This window comes from Dermacentor albipictus, chromosome 8, assembly GCF_038994185.2.
Source record: "Dermacentor albipictus isolate Rhodes 1998 colony chromosome 8, USDA_Dalb.pri_finalv2, whole genome shotgun sequence".
In the NCBI taxonomy this organism is placed as follows: Eukaryota; Metazoa; Arthropoda; class Arachnida; order Ixodida; family Ixodidae; genus Dermacentor; species Dermacentor albipictus.
The window spans coordinates 33,214,846-33,220,509 of record NC_091828.1 but is presented as its reverse complement, the minus strand read 5'-3'; the positions used below and the strand labels follow the sequence as shown (position 1 = coordinate 33,220,509).

Below are 5,664 nucleotides of genomic sequence, written 5' to 3'. Positions count from 1 at the left end.
GGCCTCTGGATCTGTCGTGCTCGGAGCCTGCGAAGCGCCTTGCGTCTCACTATCCATTTTAGTATCCGACGTCTCAGACTCGGTCTCTCCGATGGGTTGTAGTTCCTGCCGTCTCTGACCCTCTCTTTGTTCAGATGCCGTATCAATGTTTACGTTAGCCTCACTCGCATTTGCTGTTCTGCGCGTGAACACCATTAACCTCACTGAACAACAGCCATGCCAACCTAGACAAAACGCAAGGAATCCCGCTCACCCGTTGCTGCTGGGGGCGCCGCCTGACGTCCTCGTCCAGATGAATTGCAACCGTTGCGGAATTGGCTGGTAGCCCTCTGATGCCTTGCGCCTGGCTCGCTGCTCGTTGCTCGTTGTGGGGCTTGCCGATCCTGTCGGCTGCGCCAGTAAAGTTTCGTTCGTTCTCCGTCCTCGCTTCACCGTTGGAACTTGAAGCTTCTCGGACGATGATCGGCAGTGGTTGATCAAACGCAGGCAGGAAACGATGAGCTCAGATGTACAAGAAATATTTATACGTGAACTTTTCTATATACATGGCAGGTAAAACAAATACATTACAAAAGTGAACAACTGAGAAACAAGGTCTCACTCTTCGACTGTCTCAATGACTGTTAGAGCCCAGACTCGTTTTAACGTACATAGTACGGAGGCTCACTGGTCTATCAGCAATCCTGATCTCAGCCAAGTCTGAGGGACAGCATGTCGTCCCGATTTTTATAGCCCAAATATACAAAGAAAAAAAGGCGGTAGGGCCGTTGGCCCGTCCCACAGGTTCAGTTGCCAATCAGAGTCAACCGTTTGTTAAGCCACCACCCACAGGGATGGGCTTACTCTTAAAAATAAACATATTGGAAAACAAAGCTCTTTTCCTTCTTCGCCAAAACTCCGTTGCCCTCTCATTTCTCCGTAGTGAGTGACCGGCTCAGCAAAACACGCCAGGCCCGAACAAGTTATCGCTAGACCGTTTCAAATGCCAACGGCGTCTAGGCTGCACCTGTCTCGGAAGCAGGGGCACCGGCACCACGAAGTGCCGCTGTACTCAAAGTTTGGCCGTCTGGGAGACGGATGACCCTCCTTGTCCTTCAAATTTATTGTCTACAAGACAAAGTTCTTTGAGTGCGTGTTTCCAAGACGCCGTCGTGCGAATGCACTCTTTACGTGCGCACCGCATTCCTACAGCGTGTACGGTAAGCTGGTCTTAGACACCACGCAGGCAGTCGCACCCAACAACAATGCTGGCGATTACCTTCCGGAGGCGTAGAGGATTAGGTCCATGCTCACTGCATGCAGCACGGAGTCAGAGTTGCTAAGTCCTTCTTAACCTCGGCGGCGCCTCCAATTAGTCAGGGACTCGGGCGCCAGGCTCACAATACCTTTTGTACAGCGGTTCGTTTTAAGGCTGGTCTGTGTGACCCGTCGGCGGACTGCGAACATCGTGCGCACAATACTGACTTCCAGCAATCGGCACACGCCCGCCTGGCACCTGCCGCGATGCGTCACCAAACCCCGCGCGTTGCCTGTGACCCCGCATAACACAGCAACTGTCGCCCCGCTGACATGGGGGGAAGTGAACCCCCTCTCTATACACAAAGCACGAGGCCGATTCGTGAGACTTAAGAAGCCGAACAATCAGAGCGACCTTACAGAGTGTGTTTTTCGGGCATCCCGTTCCGAGTCTACGGGAAGAGGCCGCGAGAGAGGGCGGAGAGGACTGCCCAGGGTCGAGAGGCATCTGGAGACGGTCGCCTTTGTGAGCGGCGCAAGCGGCTGTTCTTCGGCGGCGGCTTCGTTGTCCCCTTCGACGGAGTCGGGGCTTGGCCGCGGTGTAAGATTACAAGAGTGGAGCAGGCAGAACGCACGGTGAAGAAAGTTGTGCGCCCTGTTTCCACTGTTCGGTTGCTTCCGCTGGTCGGGATCGCGGAGACGGCCGGGCCATAAATCGACTGTGCGCATGCTGTCTTCGGTGGCGCCGAGAGAAAAAACGCCTGTAAATAACCGCTGGGCAGAGCACTTCTCTTCTTTTCACCAGCGCCTTCCCGCCGCCAGCTCGTTAGCAGTTCGGTGGGAAGGGGGACAGTCGGTTGGAAGCAGGCAGTGAAGAAGGTTGTGTGAGTCTTTGCGGCGTGCGGGGCCGAATTCCTGACGGCGAGGCGCGCGTTTCATCGCACCGGGCCCGCCGCCTTCGAGCCATCGCCGCAACGACTGCCACACGAGCCGTCCCCGTTCTTCGCTGCGCTACGATATGGTCTGTCCGCCGGCTTGTCCTCTTCGTCTTTTCTGTTAACTATAAACGACTCGTTTGCCTCTAAACTCATTTGTTTACTGTTGTTGTAACCCTGCCTGATTATTGTGTGTTCTTGTCGTGTTCCCAATTGTCTGTACTTCTCGCCAATTCTGTTCGTTCTTACTTTGAGTTCTTTGTTACCTTATTGTCCGTGATGAGTTTTGTGTATGATTAAATGCTCGTTATCCCCCTTCAACGAGTTGCTTCGTGATTGCCGACGCACCGATACACGGGCGTCTTGCTCGGGCTGACCAACCCTGAATAAATAAATGTTGTCCAAAGGCCCTTCGCTTGTAGGCCGGGGCGAAGCGTAAAGCGGACCCCTGTGCTCCGTCGGCTTGCGCCTGGCAGCCGGATCGGCGAGCGAGGTGTTAAGGTTTTTGTGACAGTGATACTACATAGAGTATGGGCTTCCACACCTGGAGCCAGTGTAAATAAAGTAAAATAAACCCTTTTATTTTGCTCCTACTCTCCGACGTACGCACCCCTGTGCCTTTCGGGTTCCTGGTCTAAACGCTAACCCGAGTTGTTGCAACAATACTGAAGTGTTTCCGTCCGCAGAAAAGCTCTTAAAACCTACTTCGTTGTCTTCGTTCAGCTGGCTTGCAAAACATGAAATGCAATTACTATTTGTCGGCAAACACGTCCTCAAGAGACGCTGGCAAACTTTGTGACGTCACGGTGAGCTGGTGCGGAAGCTGCAAGATGGCGGCGCCACACATCTCGCGTCTTTCGCTGGCGTAATCGAGCCTATAGCCGCTGGTATACCGAAGCTTTTCTCGCAGTAAGAGCAGCCTTTCTGTTTTACTTGTTCTGTAAAAGCGCAATTTAACAACCGAGCTTGACTCAATCGCTCCTTAGAGTCCGTTAAAGGTAGCAGCTTTTCTCTTTCTTCAGTGATGTCAAACAATGTGCCCGTCTTACTGGCCAACAGCAGCTGTGCAGGATATCGTGGCAGGCTGGTTTTTTTTCTTCTGTCTTATGGTAGGCCAGCGCGGCCGTTAGCGTTGTTTAAGATCGTGGCTGTTGCTTTTTAATGTTGACATCTTCACTTTTATAAATGTTGCTCTCACCAATGTGTTGAAGAGTACTTCGCTTTGCAGCGTTGCTGCGTTAAAATTCAAAGCACTTCATGCTACACCGCTTGGTCCAACAAAGGGGAAGAAAAAAACATCGAACGGAAATAAACTGCGCCACTTTCTTAAGGGCCATGACATTCGCGGCCACTAACGTCATAATTTCAATCATTCGAGTTTTTCAGATAGCTAATATTTTCACGATAACGTAAGGGCAGCTGCAGAAACAAACCATTTCATTGTTGAAGCGATGTCAACTTAAGAGCCGGCATTAACTAGTGGTCAACTCCGGCTTAAATTTCCTATTCAAAGTCATTCGAAACGCTGACATTCTCTCGTTGGACAGTCACGTGACCGACATTTTTTTAAAAATGTTGCATTGAAGTGAAAATACAAATTGTTTTGATTGTAGAACCAATATTTTCATTTTGCAACTCAATTATTTTCAATGATTGCCAAAAAATCGGTAAGCTTGAGAAACATTTGGTTGTATAGTGCTCGAAACTCCGTAATTCTGCAGCGCAAAGATATATGTCACAAATCTGTAAAGTGTTTGATCGTCTGAAACACGCGAATGTTGTATTAGTTTACTGTTCATGTCATGTATATCGATTACGTGATTTTCGCTATTGCCGCAATTCACAAACGATTGGCGTAATTGAAACGAGTGCGTATGAGTTTTGTTCATCGGATAGGGTAATAGATGTGCGAAGAGAACTTTGGTGTCATTTCTTATTGCCGAGTTTAAGAAGTTCAAAACTTGATGCCTACGTATTTCTTTAGAAAAAGTTGATTTTTCAGCAATTCTTCTAAAAAAATGTTAATGCTATCGTAAATACAAGGTCACCTCGGTTCACTTGATGTCTTCTTACTTTTATTCCCAAAAGCAACAAAAATCTAATTCGATGAAGCGGCTGCCGAGCAATACGATGTCTCCTTTCCCATCTATTTATGTACAGGATGCCCCAGCTAACTTTAGCCAGTGTTTAAAAATGTGTGAATGCCACGTAGCTGGACAGAACCAATGTAACGTTGTTTTCCGTCGCCTGGAGGTACCCAATTTTTCTCTTTCCGCCTAATTAGATAATTAGTTGTAATAACCATTTATAATATTATAATTAAATAAGAACTGCCACTGAGAACATTGTAGAACGACATGGAAAACTCCCGATACAGCTTTCTGTCGCTCAATACGTGCTACATAAGTGTTTCGGGCTCCTTTCACGCTCGGAAAAACACTTTGATGTAGCACGTATCGAGCAACCGGAACCTGTGTCGGGAGATTTTCATGCCGCTCTACAATTTTTTCATTGCGAGTTCTGATTTATTTATATTTGAGAAGATGGCTAATCAATTAGGTCTGATTATTCAAAAAGGTAGAATGAAAAATAATCTGAGTGTTTCCGTGCGACGGCACACATTACCTTGGTTATGTTCAGCAACGTGGCATTTGCATATTCTTAAAATCTGGCTAAAGTTAGCTGGGACACCCTGTAAACCAAGTGGTTCTTGTTCAGCGGAATCTTTTTTTTTATTAAAGAAAGTGGTCATATCTAGACCATTGCTGTTTCTACAGATAGGCTACGTGGCTAAACAGATTACCCAAAAACATTTGAACGGTAATTTGACCAATAAACTTCCTCCTCTCTCACTTTAGGGCACACACGTATTTGCGAAATCGAAGCCGAGGGGTAGTTAAGTCGTCTTTGCTCAGCAAGAAATGCTCAGACTAGCACCACTTTAGAACTATCAGACTCCGAAATCTGCTAAACAATACCTCGGTGGTCCAGTGTTCTGGCAAGCTTCCAGGAAACGGTTCCGGAACGCTCTTGTGTTTAATAGCTCACTTTGAGCTCTCGTATCTCGAAACTGGCGTTAACCACACGATTTTTTGCTGCATATCCGTCACTTCCCTACTGCTCAGTTGGCATTTCGCAGCTGAAACATGTGCCATAACGTTAGTAATTAAAATGTAATTTACGTCTTCAATTAATTAGCCAAATTAATTTGTGTTCGATTGTGGGGTTTAACGTCCCAAAACTGTACACAGCAGGTTATGAAGGACGCCGCTTGTAGGGCTCCGAATTTATGACGACCACCTGGGGTTCCTCAATGCGCACCCGAAGCATGCTACACAAGCGTGTGTGGTTGAGTAAAGCTTGTTGCTGGGCGAGTTGGTTGGGTTCTAATAAATACATTGTTGCGCCAAAAAGGAAAATAAAGACTTCGGAGGGAGAGTATGAAACGACAGATCGAGCGCTGAAGTTAAACTGATTTTATTCTTACAGCCGG

General features: G+C 47.7%; 1 protein-coding gene across 2 annotated transcripts in view; it reads left to right on the top strand.

The window, feature by feature from the left end:
* The window catches only part of Pkc53E (Protein C kinase 53E), a 235,858-nt gene that overhangs the window by 91,381 nt on the left and 138,813 nt on the right, over positions 1 to 5,664 (top strand). The gene's annotated exons all lie outside the window — the stretch shown is intronic.